This window comes from Quercus robur, chromosome 9, assembly GCF_932294415.1.
Source record: "Quercus robur chromosome 9, dhQueRobu3.1, whole genome shotgun sequence".
Lineage (NCBI taxonomy): Eukaryota > Viridiplantae > Streptophyta > Magnoliopsida > Fagales > Fagaceae > Quercus > Quercus robur.
This window is the reverse complement of record NC_065542.1, coordinates 31,963,167-31,984,101: the sequence shown is the minus strand read 5'-3', so window position 1 is coordinate 31,984,101 and position 20,935 is coordinate 31,963,167.

Sequence of the window (20,935 nt, the reverse complement as noted above, 5' to 3'; positions counted from 1 at the left end):
ATATTTTTTATTTTATTTTAATGAATTCTTTATATTATTTTAATCAAATTGGTAAAATTATATAATCATTTATGTTGGATGAATTATAAAAAGAGATGATTAAATAGATAAAATAGTTTGTTGTTTAGCTAAACTAGGAATTTTTTTCTAAATAACAATAAATATTAAAAAATTTAGTTAATTGTCACGTTTTAAAACAATGTTGAAAACTAGCATCTCGAGTGTTTAAAATTCGAGTTTTTAAGTCTCGATTTGTAAAAAAAATCAAGCTGAAAATCGAGTTTTAAAGACTTGATTTCCATAAATTGAATAAAAACGCCGCTATAGGTCTATAAAACGTCACTATAGGGCTTAAAAACGCCACTATAGGACTCCTTAAATCTGTACTTATAAAAAAAATTTTGCAGGAAAACGTCGCTATAGGGCTTTAAAACGTCATTGTAAAACTTAAAAACGCCACTATAGGTTAAATTTTTTTTGCATGAAACTCGAGTTTTAAAGACTCGAGAACTATGTGGAATTTTCACACTCGTAAAGCGAGTCTTTTAGACTCGAGTTCTAATATGGATCTCGAGTTTCTAAAACTCGAGATGCTACTTTCCTTTATTGTTTCAAACGTTGCCTAACTTACTATTTTGAATGGCTGAAGACATCTGTTATGCACAATACCTCGCTAAACTAGTCGCTAATTCGTGCGATGTACGAGATTCTTTAAAAAGAAAAAAACAATATTGCAATTATTATTTGCTGGACTAAATCAGAATGTCTCAAGACTCACTAATCAAATAATACAACTAAATGGAGAAGACCCAAGCATAACATAAAATCTTCACTAATTCAAATATTAAACATTGTCAAACCTAGTACACAATATGCTTGTGCCCAATAAAAGAAATCATGTATATCAACTCCATAAAAATACATACATGCCGAAAAGATTAATACCACTACCATAGGTCCATTGGCAATGAAGATATTTTCACAGTTGCATATATTCTGTGAATAAACAAATAAACAAATTGCAATAATGATCACAATCTCATTTTCATAATAAATAAATAGAATATAGTCACTAATTTCAAATTCTTTTGCTTTGACTCAAAAAGAGTAGAGAAAGAACATAATACAACAAATCTGCATTATATAGAAGAGTACATCATATATTTATTTAACATAAAACTTTGAGTTCTATAAATTGTTATTTAGAACAAAGAAAGCAAATATTTGACCTCACGCCACATGGAGAGAGAAAGAGAGTAAGGAAGCTTTTACAAATTTGAATCAAAAGAGGACGTCCACGGCATCTTGATTTTGCTCCTTCAATCCCAATTTTGCAAAGCTCACAAAAAACCAATAGGAAATTGGTTGTCAGTTGAATTGAAGGTTAAACAAAGAGAAAACAAGTCTCTCCATTTACTTTTAATTGCTTACCATCATTAGGAGCGGAGACAAAGGAGAAGGTGCACTAAAGGCGAAGCATAGAGATTGGACAGAGAAACGGATGAGAAGCTATGGTTTTCCTTCTTCTTCTTCTTCTTCTTTTTTTTATTTTTATTTTTTTTTATAGGAAGGGGCTATGGTTTTTGATTTGGGGGTTTCCTGCGTATTAGTGTTATCATGGGAAATTTTAGCACAGCTCCAAAATAAGTTTTAATAAACCATCTCTTTTAACTGATTTTTTTTAACCAAAAAAGGCCAAGAATTGTTGAAATAAACAGAGTATTTACAGGAAGATTTATAAACAGTAAACAGATGCAGGACATGACTAATCTAATCCTAAACAAAAATTAAAGCATGATGGCATTAAAGTTAGATAAGTTTGACTTGTATAAAGAGAACAGGAATCTTCACATTCCTAACCACGTCTCTTGTGCTAAGATACCATAGATATTGCTTTTTCAAAATCATGAACAGACTTTGCCAATTAAGCCTTCTCCATGTTAAACCCTTTTGCTTTGCCTTGAAATAGTTCTTAGAAGTTAAGTAGACATTAAACATAAGTTATTCCCAATTAAAAAATTATGCAGAAGTTATTACACTTAAATGGTGGCCAACACAATTCAAAGCATACCACATCAATGATTATGTTTGTTCAACATTAAAACAATGCTAGAATGGAGAGGCATAAAGCATTTGAACCAAAATAGATAGAAGATTGAAAGCAATCACCAACCTTATTAGATCTTAGAATATCTATCAGTCCACCAATGAACTTATGACCAATGGCCATGTGATAAGGAAAGGACCTTGTAGCCTCCTCTAAGTCAAATGGATTGTCTATGCACGTGGCAGCTGTATCTGCCAAGTACTTCATCAACATGACCAATTATGAAGCAAATATAAATCATTAAACAAACTTTTTTAAAAATCAATTACATAGATAACAAATACCCACAAAGCCTTGGCAGCTTCTCAAAATTATCAAAGAAAATAGAAACTCAACCACAAAGCCTTGGCTATATTTGTCCATTTTCACCACCCTTTCTTCTACCAAAGTTCCAGACTTGTCCTGTAAATTCACCTACTCAGCTGCCCTGTTTTCAATCGATATGATGGTGGTTAGGATGTTGATATAAGGCTTTGAGCAAAGCACCTTCAGTGAGGAACTCGCTTTTAGCGCCTAGGGGCCTCATTTTGGTGCCTCTCAACTTGGGAAATTAGGCATTGGCAACTTAATAACACCAATACACTATTACAAATTACAACACAATGTAAATGTGCCCAATTAATTGAGAAACCAATGACAATTTAAATTGAAGTAGTGCCTAAAATTCAAATCATCTTTAGAAGCCCAACAAATAAAATAAAATAATAAAAAAATAAATAAATTCATCTTTTATTAATATCACAAGTAACTGGAGGCATAGGTAGATATCATCTTTCCATTTTGAGGCAGTCGTATATGCTAATCATTTTTGATTTGCTGTCTTTTGAGGTAGCTGCAAATTGATTCCATGCACTAATCTTTTACCGGATAGATAGTGAAGTAAGTCTGCACAAAACTTAAAACAACAACAACAATAGCAGCAAATAAACCAAGAGCAGACCATGGGTTTCTAAAATATTTGTAAATATTTTAGAAACCCAGGTCCTTATCTTGCTCCTACAGTGCTCTTCAATCTCTTGTCTAACTTTTCTATAAATTGAGGCATCTTGAATTGAGCCTGTGGATATCTCTTTGAAAAATTTAAAAATCTCTTTGTCACTGCCTACATCATTAAGAAGTATACGCTTTGAGCGCAACTCTCTAACATCGTCAGGATTGGCAATGAGTGCATTTAGGAAATTGATGTAAGATGTAATAACAATCTCTACCTCAAGCGGAAGACTCAATTCAAAGGCTACCAAGTTGTTCCACAATATTGTTGTATCATAATCAAGGATCAAAGGGGGAAGCTTAAGCTGTGCATAGAAAAAGCCAGGTATGAATTCAACATCATTAAAAGAAAACAATTTTCTAAAAATCAGCATAGCCCTTTTGCATAAATCAACACATAATGAAACAAACAACAATTAAACTTCCTCAACTCTAGGGTTCACTGTTTCAAACCTATATTGCTCAATTTTGTTCCAGATAATAGAAAATAAATAAAAAAATTGTTGTAATTCTGTCAAATTTATCATTGCTCTCCATATGCAGAATCCCACTAAGACCTAGCATCAAACACCTCACAGGCACTATTATAAAGACTCTTTTTATCACTTTGTCAAATAAAGCAAAAACTGAGATAAGTACCATTCAAAATTTGAGAGATAAGTAGGATAATTGATCGATATTTAGTTATAATAAAAAAAGCAGACAAAGCAGAAGAAGAGTTTGAAGAAATTACCCATGACTGGATTAAACTATAACTAAATCAAGCAAAGAATGAACTTTGCCCATACACAGATATCATCTTTCACCATTGTCATCCAAAAATCTCTACTTAAATCTCAAATCATGAATCTAGAATCACAGAAATCACAGGTCCTCTTCTTCGATTTGCTCTTGCTCTTGCTAAAATTTGATATATTGAAAGGAACCAAATTTGATGGAGAACCTATATTAGGGAGAACGTTTGTGGCTTAGTTTAATTCACTTACCGTCTCAGGGGATAGAAATAATTACGGTATTTAGGGTTTTTATTTTTTTTAATAGTTTTATTTTTTTAAATAATGCTGATGTGGAAAAATGTGAGCTTTAAAAACTTCGGTTATATATATATATATATATATATAGATTACTAAATTTTTGACACCAGCGGATACTTTAAAAGCATCCACAGCAGTGGATCTATAATTTTAGCTATTTAGCACCAATAAAAATTACTTTATTTATTTTACCTATACACATGCTGCTGCAGTAGATCAATTTTAGCTTTTAACACGATAAAATAATATAAACATCATAATAAAAAATATTATAACAACTACAATAAAATAATATATCCCAATACCAAAAAAAACCATAGCACCAACTACAATCACAATCACCTTTACCATCAGCAACAGCCACAACCATCACCAACACTACCACCACCACCACCACCACCAGTCCACAGCAGGGGAAAAAAAAAAAAAACTCAAATCTCAAATCTTTTTCCTCAGCCACAACCACAACCACCACCACCACCACCACCACCAGTCCACAGCAGGAAAAAAAAAAAAAAAAAAAACCTAAAGCTTGATCGACGGAAAAACCCACGAAACCCACGACGAGGAAGGCAGTGGTGGCTTCGACGATGAAACCCAGAGAAACCTAGAGCTTGGATCGACGATCAATGATGAAACCCAGCGGCGGCTTGGGGCTTAGGGACGGATTGGGCGATGGGGCTTGGGGAGATCGGCGATGGGGCTTGGGGTGGGTCGGCGAGCTGGTTTGGTGGAACAGATCAGGGATGAGGGAGCTGACCGGCGAGTTGAGGGATGAGGGAGATAAGGGAGCTGGCCGGCGAGCTAGAGAGAAAAAAAAATTGAGGAAGAAAGAAGAAAGAAGAGAAGCCGGAGAGAGAGAGAGAGAGAGAGAGAGAGAGAGAGAGAGAGAGAAGGAAATGTTTATTTAATGAGAGAAGAGAGAGAAGTGTAATTTTTTTTTAAAATTTTTTTTTTTTTAATTTTTATCTTTGAGCTACAGTGCACATCTAAAGATAGATGTGCACTGTAGCTGAGGATCTAAATCTTTTAGATTTAGCTCCACTGCTGCATCATTGTTTTTTGTGATTGAGAGCTAAAAAATATCATTATACCTATATAGCACCATTATTGTAAGTGCAAAAGTCAGTTTAAAAAAATTCCTTTTTAACGATTGTGGTCAAAAGTTAGAAAAGTTACTTTTAATATCGACCATTAGATTAAAAAAGTTTATTTATTTATTTATTTATTTAAGTTTACAAGTTAAAAGAGGTAAAAAAATGAAATAGTTGAAATTTTTTGTGAGTGATTTAGGGGTATTGGAATTGACATCAAACTTTGAACCTTTTGCGTATCATGGCATTAAAACCAACACAGCGACTTAAGGAACAAGTACAAATGCACAATGGCAAGGCAAACGGAACCACACGAGATTGCCATAGGAGGCTAGCCCATGTTATTGTCAAGCAACAACCCAACTCACTACGGAGGAGATGGCGAGGGACCAAGGCCTTAAAGCTAAATTGTAACCTTTACAGCTAGTTTGGATGTCTACTTTTCTCCCCCTCCATCCAAATTGACCGAATCTTTATCTATGATGGCTGCTTTGGATAAGAACAAATTAAAAAAAAAAAAAAAAAAAAAAAAAAACAAAGATAAGTTTTGAATCTGATTGAGGAAATCTTGTCCTCTAAAATTCAATTGGGTTTAAGTTTTTTGATGCCTTTATTTCATAATACTTCCCTACCTAAATACATAACCAAGCAACGTAAAAAACTAAATATCTGGACCTGCCTCCCACAATGTGGGCTACTAAGATAAAAAAACCCAACATACTTGGGTCCACAACAGACCCAAAAACTACAAAATCAAAATGCAATGTTAGCAAGGACTCTTTCAAAGACATCAAACTAAATTAGAAAATCAAATGCTAAAACGAAGGGAAACTAAAAAGAAGGAACACACCACCGTACATCTTTAACATGATGGTCATTCCACAAGTATTAATATTTGTGGGGTGTGAGAGGTTAAAGGCAGAGGTTTAAGGCCCCGTTAGGTATGCATACTTCAGCAACGTTGTTTGTTGTTTAAACACCCAAATAGGTGGGCCCCATGCTGAACTATGTGTTTGGTGAGTGATTTAGAACAAGTGTTGTTTGAGTTTAAGTGTTCAAGTGTTGTTTGAATTTGTGTTTGACATTGTAAGGTGGTGGGCTGTGCTAGTGGTGTTGGGCTGCTTCCTGCGACATTAAGCCCAAGTTTTCTGGATAAGGGAGTTGGGACCGGTCTAGCTGCAACTCAAATTGGTCCAGCTTGTGCGCAAACTAGGCCAGGTCTGCCAGGAACGTGCTTACGGCAGGCAGAACTGTATCAATCAAGTTGTGGCAGACAGACATAATAATAATAAAATAAACAAAAATATCCAGCCACTTAGTGTGAAAAGACTAACCGGCCCTTGAACTCAATTACAGCAGCAAAATTAATCGTTTTTTTACAGAAGGGAAAGAACAGAACAGAAGTTAACAAATATTAATATGTATGGGTTAGTCAGAATGCTAGGAAAATCAACTAAAATCCGGTCCGCAAGAGCAGAGCCAAAAAGGAAAGAACGTTCCTTCTCAACGCAATTAATCTCTTAGGAAAAAGTCCTGCCGTGGAGATTAACTGCCTTGAGGGAAACGGACCTGAGTGGTTTTTCTACACAGAGGCTCCTTGAGGTTTTCACAGAGAGCAGGCTTTCATGAGGGAGAGAGGGAGCCAATCTACTGGTGCATGCCTACCGTTCTGATTCTCACTTTTGTCTTTCTTTCTGGTTGTTTTCTTTCTTTCTTTTCCCACTCGTTTCTTTGCTATTTCTCTGTTTCTCTTTTTAAGTTCCTATTTCTTAGTCGAAGTTCCCGTCGTTGCCTCCTCCTTTGCTCACGGCAAGACACTCTTTTTATAGTGCCTACCATGACCTGATTTTACTATTTTAGCCCTTAACTCCCTTTGTTTGGTTTGGGTGTACTGGCCGATCATCACTGTTCCGTCTGTGTGTCACCCTCCCATCACCAGACAATGAAGAGTATTTTGTTTGCTTGTCTGCCGTGATACCGTTTCCTGCTACGATCTGGGTTCTTTCTCTTTCCCTATCCCTCATGGCATGCACCTAGTGGTTCCAACTCAGCTTGCCTCTTTTGGGTAGTAAGCCATCCCAACAGAACACCTCCCCGAAAGAGCCTGAGGCAAAACCTTCAAAATAGATTTTTCCCCTCTCCCCACCACCAAACCATGCCCTTTGAATCTCTGACCCCCGAACTCACCATGCTCTGTATTGGTTGGGTACAGGCTGGTACTGCCTGGGCCTTGTGCGTGCCTTCTTTCCATATGTGTCCAAAATCTGCATGCTGCCCATTTGTCTGCCGTGGTCTGGAGGCTTGCCTGCATTGCTTGTCGTCCGTTTTCTTTTGACCTTTTATGTGGCTGCTTTTTTTATTTCCTGCTCCTCTTAGGTGCTGGGCTTTATTTGATGATGGGCCTTATATTTCTTTGGCCCACCTCATTTCCTGCCATATTTGTTCTGTTATTCCTACTGTAATGATTTAATCCTACTGGGCTTCTTTAGGCCAGCCGTTTATTCTTTCTCCCAGTGGCTTGGTATGGCCACTGGTTTCTTTTCTTACTTATGGGCTCCTGTGTCCTTTTGGTTTTTCTCTTGGGCGTCTTTGGCCCATTTGCTTTCTTTGGGCTTCCTTGGCCCTTTTCCTAATTCTGCATTCCCATGGGCTTTTACTAACTTCATTGGGCTTCCCTGGCCTAATAACCTTATTCTCATCCTTGGGGTTCATGGGCCTGCCATAAACCCCTTACTTTCTTAGTTTGCATTACTTTAGACCTGCAGCGGCCCTTTCTCACTTTTCTACATCATACACTGCCCATGGGATACTATTTCTCTCTTTCCGAGCTTCTTTAAGCCCATTTGTCTCTTCAAGACCCATTTGTTTATTTCTTGGGCCTGTAATCCATTATTCCTACCGCTTGGGCCTGATAGTTTTGCTGTCTCTTTGCCAATTCTTTACTGCCCTTGTTATTGGGCTTTCTTTCTTTCCACCTGGATCTTCACAAATGGCCCTCAATAGACATATTACCGTAGAGAGTAAAACACTCTGGGCCCACCTGATAGTAAACTCTCACTCTTCTCTCCCACGCGTCTATGCTGATGGTCTCTTCTCTCCCACGCGTTTGTGCTGATGGTCTCTTCTCTCCCACGCGTTAGTGCATTGTGGCATCTCAGCAACAATGCACTAAAACTAATGTGTAATCAATTCAAAATAGTACCGTTGTCAGCTTTTTAAAAAAAACACACACACACACATACCAAACACACAACTTATATTTCTAACACCAAAATATACTATTTGAAACACATTACCAAACACATTTTTCTCTTTATGAATACTATAAATACGTATTTTTTACAACACTTTTTAAACCACATTATCCACATAATTTTAAACAACATTACTCAAACTCCTCTACCAAATGACCCTTAAGTCTCTATGAGGGAGGTTCAAACACATACATTTGGATTAGTCTAGAAAAAGAAGGAACACCAATATTATAATAAATCCACATCCACAGATGTAGCTATGCACCTATCAAATATGTATATGAGAAAGGTTATGATAGTCATTCTAATGGCTACTCCAATCAAAACATGTCCACAAAAAGGATGGATAAAAAAATAATAATAATGACTTGAGAATGAGCACCATACGAATATTTGAGCTAACAAACTATGATATAGATATGGATTGATATCAAGTGCACCTAATGCAATTGCAATGAATGATTGAGATTTAAAGTAAAAAAATGAACAGAAAAAATGAATAGAAAAAATTAAAAAAAGTAAAAAAATTAAGAATAGTAAAAAATTGTTGTGAGAGGGAGGAGGATTAATTGCATAATGCAATTGCATCAAATCTCAATCCAATAAGGATACCAACCAAAAGGACACATAAATAAATCAAAACCTTTGATTTAGATCATTATCGAATATAATATCATATCATATATATATATATATATATATATATAACTGAAGCCTTGACCATTTGTTGACCCGCTCCACAATTTTCCACATCATCACCCATATTATTTATTTATTTATGTTTTCTTTTTCTTTTTATTTTTATTTTATGTTTTATATTTTAGTAAAATATTTTTTTTGTCCTTATCTTCTTCTCCTATAATTTCTAAGTTGATAAAAATTTTAATTTGATTATAATCCAAATTCTTCATCTAATCCTTTTATTATTAATTTATCTATAATTTCTAATATTAATATTACAATCCAAATTCTCTTCTAATCCTTTAATATTAATATTAATTTCTAAAAAATCATATCATCATAAATTGCTTTTCGTTTGGATATGCTTAAGAAAAAAAATACCTACGACTCTTTTTCCAGACCCAACCATTCTCATATTATTATTCTTCATAATAATAATTGTACAAGAATTTTTTTTCTTCCTTTTATAATATATAATTGTTAATAAATAAACCAAGATTAAATCATATATTATATTTAATACCTTTCTCATGCATTATTCGAGCGACTAGTATAATATATAATAAAAGTTGGGATTAGACACTGTGGTTGCACCAAGTGGTTTCATCAAATTGCAGAAATTTTGTTAGATTTTTAAAAAAAATAGATATATATATATATATATATATATTTTTTTTTTCCTTATCTTCTTCTCCTATAATTTCTAAGTTGACAATTTGATTACAATCCAAATTCTTCATCTAATACTTTTATTATTAATTTATCTATAATTTCTAAGTTACTAAAAATCTTAATATTACAATCCAAATTCTTCAACGTTTAATTTCTTAAAAAAAAAAAGTTGGGCTTAGGATCCATGGTTACGCAAAGTGGCTTCACCAAATTGCAGTAAAGATTTAGAAGTTGTGGTTGCGCTAAGTAGCTACACCAAATTTTGTTCTTATCAACTTTTTTTTTTTTTTTTGGTTTGGATAAAGTAGCAATTTGTGTATTCCTATTTGATTTTTACATAAACTTCTTTTACCACATATTAGTTACTTCATCTTTTATAATTCATGTAATTTTTTAATGTTAATTATGGAGTTTTGAGAGATTTTAGAATTGGAAAAGATATAAATACGAGATAATATTTTTAAGATAAAAGTAACTTCATTTAGATTTTAAAAAAAGTATCTTCATTTAAATCAAAATTAATATAGTTCTAGATATATGCATGCAGTGCTTGGTTTGTGATCAATGAGTTATAGTCAAATTGCAATGCTTATTTAGCTTAGATAATTTATATTTATATATCAATTTATAAAAATTAGAATAGATAATGAACATATCCTTAAAGTAATTGAATGAAACATATCCTCAATATAAATCTACAGTTTAATTGGATTATTTTAGCTAAGTTCCATTTGAGCGGCTAACATCCAAAGCTAATAATAATATATAAACCAGAGAAAGAACAACATATGGAGCGCCACCAATTTCTCTCAACCATTCATAAAATCCATCTCCTTGACGTTTTGAGTCTTTCAATAAAATGCTTATTTCTTGATTTATTAATCTCACTTTGAAATAAATTTTTTTGTTCTTTGTGATTCATGGTTCTTTTTTGTAAATAATGCATGATTCTTATCCATATATCTATATATTTATGAATTTGATGCTGATGGGCCATTATTCTCACCTCATTCTATGAGGTAGGTAAAATACATAATTTGATTTTGAGTCCTTGCTAGGTATTTGCAGGTTTCCTATGCAACAAGATTGATCAGATATGTGAAGAGAACAAAAAGCTCTTTATGAGGTAAATAATTATAGTATTGTTTATCAATTTGACATGGAAAACAAAGGAGGATACTTATCTAGACATTTTAAAAAAAAATTAGTTAACTTGATTAGAATTACTCATTACTCCCAGGGAAAAAATTTCAATTTTCATGTAAGTCTCTCTTTATTAACTCTTGTAAGGACACGATTTGTAACGAACCGTAACAGTGTTGGGTTCGCACGTAAAAAGGCCCAAACAATATGATTTGTAGAGCGTGGGTGTAAAGAACTAGGTTAACTGTGGTTTTTTAAAAAGATTCACTTTCACGTATATTAAAGGTCTCAAGTTGGTACAACGATCGTTTTCTTTTGTGATCAATACAATTCTTTTCTCTCCTTTTGCTCCTTTCCTTTTTTCTGTGCTTTTCTCTCTTTTCTTTTTCTGTTCCCCCTCTTTTCCTCGTATGTTCTTCTTTCAGTTTATATACCACCCTTTGCCTTCCATCCTCACCGCACACGTGTAGGTTGGGTTCGGAGGATTTCTTTCTGTCCCATCCAGCACCTCCTGGAACTTCCTATGGGCAGCTGTAAGACTGCCTCCTTACTGTTCAGGCATCACCTCCACATTAATGTGGCCAGAGAGTTGGTTGAGAAGTCATTAATGCGGAGGCAGTTGTGGTTATAGATATTTGTCTATCTTTTCCCTTTTACCCTTGGTCTGCGATCTTATCAGCATTGGTGACGTAATTCTGAGGCCCAGCTGCCACAAGACTGCGCCCTGTTCGTTCTCGGACGCACAGTGCCGAGGAGTATGGCGTCCTCGGACGAATACAGCACCTCACCCTCGTGATATAGACTACCACCCCCTTCAGTAATTACCTTATGACTGGACTTGGCCTCTTCAGACGGATACGCATCCTCGGACGGGCCACAGACCCAACAATCCTGACCTTAATGGGCCTATTGATCGAACGGCCCCCCACAACTCTACTTCTATTTTTTTTTACCAAAATTGTTGTATATTAGTTAGTAGTTACCCATATATGATTAGTCACTCTATTCTAACCTTTTGTATTTCTTAAAATACTAATTGTTATTCTCATATTATCACCAACTCAGTTTACTAAATTTGCTTTTAGTACATATGATTTATATCTAATTCCTGATTTCATTTATTTGCTTTTACTTAAACTTTTTTCTTTTTATAAATTATGATTGTTTATATATATATATATATATGTATATATATATATATATATATAAATGAATATTTTGTATGTCTTATTTTGTTTTGTTAATAATAGAGAGAGATAGAGGTTGAGATCAAATAATACATGTGGGGCCCAATAATTCGTGGGCCAGGCCCATTTACTCGTTGGGGCCCAAAGGTCCAGGCCGAGGAAAGTCATAACCCAGGATCGGTAATACAAGTCCAAAATAGCCTTGGGACACAGCCGAAGACGATTCAGTCCTTGGCATGTCCGAGATCTCACAGGAAGGAGGGGAAAAATGGTATAGAAACAGCTTGGGAAAAAAAATCTAAAATATCTGTGTCAATAGAAAAGGGTATGCTGGAAAGTATAACGACCAGGGAAAGCTGCTCTTACTGCCATTCAATACTCTGCACCTGACAGAGCCATACTCTTCAGCTTTTACAACCACCCCCAACCACTCTGGGTATGGGCTGATGGGACAAGTATCAGTCTTGGAATGCCGATCCTACACGTGGACGAAGGATAAGGAACACAGGCTAGTATTAAAGGAAAAGTAAACAATCCAGAGAGAGGGCTGGGAAAAATGGCCAAAAACCAGAGCCTCCCAGCTCGCCTCCAGGAGAAAGACTCCTAGGGCGAAGACGACTTAACCATGTATGAACACCATGAAAAACCCACCGTCTGGTGACCAAGGCCTAGCCTGTCAAACCCACACTCTACAAATGATATTGTTTGGGCCTTTTTACGTGCGAACCCAACACCGTTGCAGGTCATTACGAATCGTGTCCTTACAATACATATTGTTGTTCACATGGGATGTTACTCAGTATTACTTCTAAATAGTCAATTCTCATCATATCTCAAGGTTTTTCCATTCAAATATGCGTTGGTGATTACTTGAGCCCTAAAGCTCAATGTATTATTTTAGATATATATGTGTGTGTGTGTGTGTGTGTGTGTGTGTGTGTGTGTGAGATACCTTAGTCTCACACACAATATGCATACATTATGTAACTTAAAAGTAAAATATTCATTTATTTTTATTATCTATTTTATTATTTAATTTTAATTAAATTAATAATAATAAAAATTGTTTACATATGAATTTTGATAAAGTTGTGCATCGTACAGATATAATGCTAGTACTATATAATAAAAGTTGGGCTTAGAAACCATGGTTGCACCAAGTTGTTAGGACATATGTGAATCATGTTAGGAACATATGTCATCTAGAATTGGCTAATCCTTTGACAAAACGCACTTTACTTGTAATTGGGTAGATCTAGAATGTGTTTAATACTTTAAGGATCAATAGTTCAAGTCCAAGTGTTAAAGCCATGTAAATTTGTCCAAGAAACAAGTGAAGAAGTGCTGAATTTTAAAGTTTGACAGCTAACTTGACAGATAGCATCTATTGAGGTTTAAAAGGCTTGTTTAGCCCGATGCTCGACAGCTGCTCGATAGATAACCTATCTATCGAGATCTACGAAAATCAGTTTTTCATATCTGATTTCACACTACTCCGTATATATTTGTTTAGGCTTTCATTTTTCACAACCCTAAACATATATAAGGATTATTTTAGGGGCCATCACAGTTGATGAAAGTGGATGCAACTTAATGCAAGAGTTTTTCACAAGCATATTATGACCAAAGACATATGCCCTAGTTCATCTTTCTCTTGGAGAAGCTGCTGCATTTGCACAATGTAGGGTTTTGTAACCAAGGAGTTTCGTAATCTTCATCGTGTTGATAAAAAGAAGAACTTTGCAGCCAACATCTTTCTCAAGTTGGTGGTTAGTCATGTACTTGGATCCATGCATCGATTGGTTAGTCACGTACTGAGAGCCGTGCATTGAAAAGGAGAGACTATCACTACAGAACAAGTCCAATTGGGTATTAGGGTAAGGATTCAACTGTAGGTTGGTATAAGATAGTTAGATTCCTTTACTTGTAAATGCTTGTTGTGATAATAATGGATTCTCGAGAGTGGTGACCTTAAAATCACTCGATGGGGTTTTGCCTTAGAGGTTTTCCTCATCTGTAAACAAATCATCATGTCAACTTTATTTTCCACTGCATATTAACTTAGTTGGTGATTTGTTTGTGCTACCATGCGTATTACATTCTTGGCCTATCACAAGTGGCTGCACCAAATTATAGAAAATTTTTAAAAAATAAATATAATTTATTTGTTCTTATCTTCTTCTCCTATAATTTCTAAATTGATAAAAATCTTAATTTGATTACAATCCAAACTCTTCATCTAATACTTTTATTATTATAATTTATAAGTTGATAAAAAATTTTAATTTGATTACAATTCAAAATCTTCATCTAATTTTTTTTTTAATTATATTAATGTGTAAAAAAAAAAAAAAACATAGTACACGTAAAAAATAAAAAACAGCAGCAATCTTCATCTATTCCTTTTTTTTAATAAATTATATTACTTTGTGTAAAAAAAAAAAAAAAAACATAATACCTGTAAAATAAAATAAAAAACAACAACAACAATAACAACGAATTCAACAGCAAAATCATCCTCTTCACACATGTGACTTTTTTTTGAAGTAATTATTGTAACATCTTATTAATTCTTTTCAACTTTTCTTCCATTGGTTTATCACTTATTTGGATAATGTAACTTTTTTTTGAAATAATTATTATAACATCTTATTAATTCTTATCAACTTTTCTTCCATTAGTTTATCACTTATTTGGATAAATTTATGTTGATAACAACTTATTCTTCTTTGTGTGTTTTTTTATTTTATTTTAGGTTCTAATTTCTACATTAATTGATAATTAGGTTTAAGAAAAAATTCTATCATATTTCCTTACGTTTGTTTGGTTTTTTTTTATTATTATTTTTTATGTTACATTCATATCAATTTTTTTTTCTTTTCATACTATTCATATGACTTTTTTTTTTTTTTAATAACTCAAATTGCGTCAGTTCTTTTTAACTCAAAAAAAGAAAAGAAAAAAAGAATGTAATAAATCACCTTCTTTGTTCTTATCGTGGTTTAGGCTTGATTTCTCCTGCTATACCATAGCCCGTAATTCTGAGATAGGAGAGTTGGGACTGGCCTAACAGAAACGCACCTCAGGCTAGCTTGTGTGCAAGTTAGGCCATCCCCATATAGACACACCTTGGCAGAAGCCTTGAATGTACCGTGTGCTCACGGTAGGAACGACTATTACAGATATTACAGTAGGAAGCACAATACGGCAAGATAACCAAAACATTTCTACTAATAACAATAATACATGAATAACACAACAAGGGAGAATAGAGCAATACAATCATGAATAATAAGATTATGGCAAATAGTTTAGTAGTAAGATAACGAGTTAGTCATTTATCAACCAAAAAAGAAAAATTCGTTTGCTAAAGAAATGGGTTTAGCTCTTCAACTGACATAAGCATAAAAAGGGAACTGATCTCCAATGTGGGCAACCTCAGAGGGAACTCCTGCCGTAGAGATTACACACTTTGGAAAAAGGATCTAGATGACTTAAACTTGAATTCTTAGCTTATCAGAGAGTGGGTCTATTAAGAGGGAGAAAAGTGGGTAGCCTATTGATGCATGCCTCAATTCCTATCCCTCATGTTTCTTTCTTTCTTTGGGATTTTTTTATCTTTCCTTTCTTTTTTTTCTTTGTTTACTCTACTTTCTTTTCTTTCTTTCTACCTCTGTTTCTTGCCGTTGTTTTTCTTCTCCCTTCCCCCTTGCTTTTCACTATTCATGCCTATGGCCTTTTATACTGCCTGCCGTGATAGAATTTACCATTTTTACCCCTCAACCACTTTTGGCTTGTTGTGGGCATCCTTCCAAGACTACCCATTAGTCTGCCGGCTGCCCAACCACTACCATTACACTGTGTTAGCTACACCATGCCTTATTCCCAGACAAAAAAGGTTTTTGTTTTGTTTCTTACCTCTCTTTGTTTTTAATACTCTCATCCGAATAAGGGTTAAGCCTCTCCCTTACCTACCTCTATGGCATGCATCTAGTGATTCCAGCTTATGTTTACTTCTTTTGGATGAGATGTCATCCCAACACGACATTTTTCCTAAAAAGAGTTTGAGTGGGAACCCTAAAATAGGCTTCCCCTTCTCCCCACCACCAGACCACACCCTCTTATATCTTTGACTCGGGGCTCATCTTTCCTATATTAGCTGGGTACAGGTAGGTGGTGCCTGAGCCCTGTGTGCATGCTCCACTTCCGTCTAAATCCATTACTTTTATGGCCTCCACGCATTTGTCATTGCCACTGCGTTTGTCTGATTTTGCTGTACGTTCTAGTATCTGCTTAACTCTTGCAGCATGAAAGATATATGGGTCTTTGGGCTTTCCTTCTCTACATTCCATCTCCTTTTTGGACTAGGCATTGCTTGAGTACATGCCTTCTCCCCCTTACCTAGCCCATGTCCTCTTCTTTTCCATATTCGAGGGTTGGTTGATGATCCTGCCATGCCACTGCACTACTTATGCTATAATATCACTCATCTTTTTTCTTTGTTGCTACCTCTGGGCTTAACGATTGAGGCTCTTGCTAGTCCACTTCTTACATTCTTTCTTCTTTTGGGCTTTACTGGCCAACGCTCCTGCCTAGCCAGCCCATTCCTTTCCTTGAGCTTCCTCAACCCGTTTCATTCCTTGGGCTTCCTCGGCCCGTTTCATTCATCGACCCATTTTCTTCTTCTTTACCTCTTTCATTCCCATGGGCTTTTGCTAAATCCTTTGGGCTTCCCCGACCCAATTACCACATCCTTATCTCTTATTATCTTTCGGGCTTATTGGCCTTGATAGGCCAAGAATGTATTGACCCCTTTGGTAAATTAACCAATTAATTAGCCAAGTGAATTAATTAAATCCAATTACATGTAATAAGCGTGGTAGCACAAACAAATCACCAACTATGTTAAATGCAGCGGAAAATAAATTTGACACAGGTGATTTATTTATGAATGGGGAAAACCATCGAAACAAAACCTTACCGAGTGAATTTAAGGCCACCACTCCCGAGAATCCATTATTATCAAAACAAACGGTTACAAGTAAATGAATCCCAGTACCTTATACCAACCTACAGTTGAACCCTTACCCTAATACACAATTGAGCTTGTAATGTAGTGACAATCTCTCCTTTCAATGCACAGCTCCAAGTATGTGATCAACCAATCAATGCACGTATCCCAGTACGTGACTAACACACAAACTTGAGAAGGATGTTGGCTGCAAAGTTCTTCAGTTCATCCAGAAGATGAAGATCAAGAAGCTCTTTGGTCACAAATCCCTACGGCATACTAACGCAGCAGCTTCTTCAAGAGAAAGATGAACTAGGGCATATGTCTCTAGTCACAATATGCTTGCATAAAACCTTTGCTTCAAATTGCATCAAGTGAGATGACTCTTAAAATAATCCTTATATATGTCTAGGGTTGTGAGAAAAGAAAACCTAAACAAATAGCTTGAATATGCATGAAAAACAGATCTAAAAACTGATTTTTGTAATTCTCGATAGATACAGCTGTCGAGATTATCTGTTGAGCTTCACCTTTTAAATCTCGATAGATAAATCTGTTGAGCTTTAAAGAACAACACTTCTTCACTTGATTCTTCGACAGATTTGCATGGCTTCAATACTTGGACTTGAACTCTTATTCCTTGAAGTATTAAACACATCCTAGATCTATCTAATTACAAGTAAAGTGTGTTTTGTCAAAAAATTAGCCAACTCTAAATGACATATGTTCTTAACATGATCCACATATGCCCTAACAGGCCTTTATGCCAACCCTATGAATTTACTAATTCATTTCTTAGGCTTCTTCAGCCCATTTTACTTCTTCTCCATCTCTTATTATTCACATGGGTTTACTACTTCATTCCTTAGGCTTCCTCGACCCATTTGCTTCTTCCTACCCACTTATTATTTTTGTGGGCCTGTTGACCATTATTCTTGCCATTCTGGCCTGCTGGTCTTTACTTTACTATTTTCTATTCCCATCTTATTCATATTGTTAGGCTTCTTCTGCCATTGGGTCCTTTTGTCAAAAGTGGGCATCAACATTCAGCCCCCTGAGCATATGAATTGCTCCTGCAATTCATATAGGAACTAAATTTTTTTTTTCGCAGGTTTTTTGAACAGTAGGCCTCGCCTTATTTCGTTTCGTGCCATGAATAGGATTTCCTCTTCGAATTCCCCAATTTAGTAGTTATTAAGAAACACAACTTCTGTTTCATTAATATGATGCCTCTTTTAACGGCTGACTCGTTGCCTCCTTTCACATAACTTTTATTGTCTTTAGCCTTTGGACTTTTCCCTTTCCCATCATTCTCCTAGAACTCTTTTCTTCTTTCTTTCTCTTCATCATGTCATCTTTCCCAAAACTTCACTACCCATCTTCTCCGTTCAAACAACCCATTATGTCGCCGATCAAAGATGAAGGTTCTTCCCACTGTAAAGGGAAACACGTCGTCGTTGATGATCCTCCAGCCAAAACCGTGGGTGAAGAGACTCCTCTATCCAAATTGGACCTCTTCGAGGAGGAGGAAGGGGGTTGCGACCTAAATAGTGAGTGTCCTCCCCTCATCAACCCATGGTATGATACTCACATCCACTTCTCTGTGGTGTCTGGTGAGTACTCGCCTCCGCCGTCGGGTCGTGTGTGGCTTTCTATTTGCTGCCGTGACACGGAGGTTTCTTAGGCCCCTTTGGCTTCCACCATTCCTGTTCTTGATATACGTCAAGGGACATCACTTCCCATGCCTATTCTCTTCGAGTTTGGGTCGGGCACTTCTTTGGGTTGGAAGGAGTGGGTGGACAAGGAGTTGTTTGATGCGGGTTTCATGGCAGTGTTACAGTGGGCCGGTGTGTTGAAGGCCATCGTTTTGTCTCGATGCTTGTCCAACTATCGAGACTTGTTTAATCTTCACCATTTGGTCTGCTGATAATGCAACACCACCTATGCCTTCTTTCTTTCTTACGGCAAGATCACCGTGACCTTGGAGGATGTAGCAAACCAATTGTTGCTACCTATTCTCGATGATATGGACCCGAGCAATATCGAGATTTCCGCAGAGGAGGAGGCCGTGAAGGCTGAGCTGAGGAAAGGGATGAGTAGGAACACAAAGTTGTCCCATTGGGTTGGGGCTTTCTCCAAGGCTTCTGATGTTGTACACCATGCGGCCTTCGTTGCATTTTGGCTTTATAAGTTTATCTTTGGCTCTCACCCACATTACGCCGTGAAACCTTTTTACTTTCAGTTAGCCATAAAGATTTCTGCTGGGGTAAGTTTACCATTGGCCCCTATGTTTTTAGGTCATTTGTATGTGCAGTTGGATATTCTGTAAGGTGATAAGAGGCAAGCAAATTCCGGCCACATAGTTACTACTTCTACTCACAGTACCATATTGCAGCACCTACTATAGGAGTGTTGTGCCAGGCATTTAGCCAAGTGTAAGTCTGTCTGTTTTGCCAAAGAGAAGTACTAGTCTTATTCGAAGGTGATTACTGATTTCTGTAGTCATTTCATTTTTGATTTTCCGTTGGCTTACCGCTGGGTTAGGTTAAAGCCATTTGGGCATCCTGCCATTGAGTTCTTTGACAAGGGAGTTGGTTTTTCTTGAAGGGCTTATAGAGGTTTAGGTAGTGGTTTCACAAGTGCTGATTCGATCATGAGTCCCTTTATACTGCCGGGACCACCACCCATTGACTGCCTTTAATGAGAGGGGGATCACGTACTTGGCAGTCATCAATGCTGGGTGGTTATCTTATCTAGCTGACGAGGGCATCCATTTCGTTCATTATTCTACTAATAAGGTGAGGAGGCAATTTGGGTTGGATCAGGACATACTTGATGACTTTACTGCCATCTTGGAGTCTACTACTTCTGTTCGACCTTTTCTACGCCCCAGTGCTTTTGAGTTTTGGAGCAAGCACTTCACAATAGTCACCATTCTAGGCTCACAGAGAAAAGGCCTTTGTACTGCTATGATGCATGGGTATTGGTAGGCTGTGATGACTTCTTTTGGCCAAGAGTTATTAGGTGGCCATGGGTTTTTCCTTATTCCTCCTAAGGGTCTTCATGCCATTATTTCTATCAACACACGATTATTGCTCCCCACCAAGTCCGTGGTGGCATACGCTAGGAAGCAAAGCAGGTCTGCCATATTTGAGTGATAAGAGAATGAGAATGGGTGGTATCTGTATGCTGGTGAGTATCCTGCAGGTTAGGAGAAGAAGGTGAAGGTGGTGAACCTTCTTGTGCCTACAAAGAAGGGCTCGGTGTCTCAAACCGCCAAGCCCAAGTCTGCCAAGAGAGAGGATGATTCCTCTAAGACATGTTCTGACCTTGTTCTGTATAGGGGTGGCCTTCCTCCCATCGGCAACATAGTCCTTAAGAGCTCTCCTCCTTTTTTTGCTCGTACTCATTCTAGCAGGCGTTCTATTGCAAGCACGCCTAAGACCTCTGCTCCAAGGACATCGGTGGATTCTCCTCCTTCTAGCAGAACTCGTGGCAGTAAAAGGAAGACATCTCCATCAGCCCCATCTGTCATTGTCGAAAGGAGAGTATGTTATCTCTAAATTTCACCCTTCTTTTATTTTGATTATTTATGGGACTTTCTTGCGGCTAACTCTATATGTATACTTATTCCTCTCCTTTTTTTCTTTTTCTTTTTTCCTTCTTCCTTGGCAGTCTAAGCATAAGGAAGACACTTTGGCCACTCGCCCCATATTGCTTAATGAGCCCGAGTTTAAGGTACATCCCTTTCCTTTGCATGCA